We start from the raw sequence: 2,995 nt of genomic DNA, 5'->3' as shown, positions 1-2,995 counted from the left end.
CACCCCACCACACACCACACTACACACCACACCACACACCACACCACACTACACACCACACTACACACCACACCACACACCACACCACACTACACACCACACCACACTACACACCACATTACACACCACACCACACACCACACTACACACCACACCACACACCACACCACACTACACACCACACCACACTACACACCACACTACACACCACACCACACCACACACCACATTTTCCCTTTCCTCCCCTCCATCCCCCCCTTACCTGCAGCACTGACGGAGAGGCCGCCCCGGATGTCAACAGGTAAAATGCCAGTAGCGGCAAATCGCACCCACGTCCCGACACGCCACTGCGGCCGCCGCCGCCACCGCCACTGCCGCCGCCGTCCCCGCCGCCGCCACAACTTTCGCTCTCGCCGCCGCCGCCAGTCACCGCCGCCAGGATGCCCGCCATCGTCGGCCCTCCTGGAGGCCCCCTGCCGCTGGCGCCACCGTTAATCTCGTTAGCCGTTAGTGCTCGAGCTAAGAGCGACGGCGGCGGTGACGGTGGCGGTGGCGGTAGCCGCTGTCGCGGCGATGATGCGACGTCCGAGTCGACAGGGGCAATGGCGGAGTTGAGGGAGGTGGTATGCCGGCTGGGTGAGGGTCGAGGGAATACGGATCCGAACGCCGCCAGTACGGTGGAGGCTTGGGAGGGCCCTCCGGGGGGGTGTCCCCCGCTGGGAAGAGCGCTGGAGAGCGGGTGCTGGGCCTCGAGGAAAAGGAGAGGGGGAACGGGGGGAGGAGGAAAACGAGGGGAGGGGGAGAACACGGGGAAAGTTCGTTGGGATCGAAAACAGGCAACTGACATAAAGACGAAAGGTCCAACGCATCAATGACCGGAGTTCAAAGCAAGTCCGGGCGTTGAGTTCTTTGTTGGTTAGATGGTTCGTCGCACTCGAACAGTAAACGATCCCCCTTGGAGGGGTGAAGAGCGGGGAAGTGCCTCGAGCGGAGGAGTATTTTTAAGAGTACGGCAAACCTCATGAGCATCCTTAGCCCCAACCGTTACGCCGAGCATATAGACATCCGCACTTACGCGGGGGTGGTAAGGGGGTACGGGAGGTCGGTGGCGGCGGGAGTGGTAAGGGGGTAGGGTCCCGAGGGAGGGGCAATGACAAAGTCTCTTCTTCTTGCCCTTTAGGGGACTCCGTCTTCTTTAGGGGAAGAAGAAGTGTTCCACTTCGGGGAGACGAAGGGGTACCTTAACTACGTTAAGGAAGACGTCCCCCAAACGCAAACACTGAAGGCTGGACTGCCGTACATACACACACAGACATACACACACAGACACACACAACAGCCGTTCCCATTACCCCAACAGCCGACGAACATTTCCCCCTCCCAACTCCCCGGTTGGTGGGAGGGAGCAGCTCACTCCCCCTCACACACATATATACATACATACATACATACATACATACATACATACATACATACATACATACATACATACATACATACATACATACATACATACATACATACATACATACATACATACATACATACATACATACATAGGGGATAGGGTGTCGAGGCGCGGAGGGGGGTTTTGAGGTGGTGGGGGTGGTAGGGAGGTCGAGAGGGAGGTTGAGGGGATAGGTTGCGAGGGGGGCGGGATCAGGGATGGGGCTTGGGGGGGTGCCGCGCAAGGGGACATGGGGGAGGGAGGGTTTATTTGCCTGGGGGAGCCGTACCGGCGGAGGGGGGGGAGACCGGGGAAAGGGCGGGGAGAGCCGGGGGGGGAGGGGAAGAGGTAGAGAGTACACCAAGAGGATGTAGGGTTGAGGAGTGGTGAGTGGAAACAGGTGGCCGTAGCGAGGGCGCGGATGAGGGGGAGGTGGGCACCCAGAAGGGGGGGCCGTACTCGAAGGTGCGCGCGTGGTGCAGGACTAGGTTCTTCAGGGTACGAGACCGGGTTTTTCGTGGTGCGGCGTCTAGGTGAGATAGGATCTTGGGAACCAGCCGTCTTGGTAGAGCGGTATTGGGGGGGCGCCGAGCTGGCTACCCTCCCCCCCTGTGGTTTCCGGAGGCTGGATCGCCCTGCGTTGCCGCAGGGTCTTCCCGTTTGAGAACTTTTCAATTTAGACCCAGTGCTGGGGGAAGGGCGCGGGACTTGTGCGGGGGTTACCCCCTTGACGGGGGTATCTCCCCGGACTAGCCCAGGAGGGAAAGGCGGAGGAGGGTAGTATTCTCAGGAGGCTGTTTGGCGTCTTGTGGTGTGAGCTCTTTGCGCTCTTTTTTGCGTGAGGATTTTTGAGCTTGGTGACCTCCCCAGCCCGGGAAGACTCGTCGGGCTCCCGGTCGCCCAAGTCCTGGTAGCGAGCTCTCTGAGATGCTCGGTTCGTTCGGTCGGCAGGAAGAGCCCCCCAGTTGCGACTTCGTTTATGTTCGGAGACCAACGGGCATAGATCCCGTCTAGTTGGAGCGCCAAACAAGCGCTGTTGCGTGCCGGCCGTCGTTTCCCGTGCGGCCTGACCCGGGGGCGGAGTGCATGAGACTAACCAGCCGTATGCACCCGCCCCCCGCGCTGTGCTTCGGCCCTGGGCCCCCGGCTTTTCAGCCCACAGTGTAATCAACGTCATACATACATACATACATACATACATACATACATACATACATACATACATACATACATACATACATACATACATACATACATACATACATACATACATACATACATACATACATACATACATACATACATACATACATACATACATACATACATACATGCTTGGTGAGGGACGAAGGTGAGAGCGGTGCAGTACGAGACAGGGTGAATAGGTTTCTGGAGGACCAACCGTTCAGGTTAGTGGCGGTAAGGGGGAGGCGCCGCGCGGGCTACAATCCTCCCCCTGCGGTTTTCTGGAGGGTCTAGGAGCTGTGTGTCGTGGCAACGCTAACGCTTTGGTCGTTTCGCCGGACTATCCCGGGCCCCTGCAGTGGT

General features: G+C 58.4%; 1 protein-coding gene across 1 annotated transcript in view; it reads right to left on the bottom strand.

The window, feature by feature from the left end:
• Positions 1-2,995, bottom strand: part of VOLCADRAFT_99275 (uncharacterized protein) — a gene marked incomplete at both ends in the record, with an annotated part of 13,291 nt that overhangs the window by 8,819 nt on the left and 1,477 nt on the right. The window lies entirely within an intron of this gene.

Source organism: Volvox carteri (genome assembly GCF_000143455.1).
Source record: "Volvox carteri f. nagariensis unplaced genomic scaffold VOLCAscaffold_85, whole genome shotgun sequence".
NCBI classification, from domain to species: domain Eukaryota; kingdom Viridiplantae; phylum Chlorophyta; class Chlorophyceae; order Chlamydomonadales; family Volvocaceae; genus Volvox; species Volvox carteri.
Note: the sequence above shows the minus strand (reverse complement) of the source record. Positions and strands in the feature narration are given on the sequence as shown.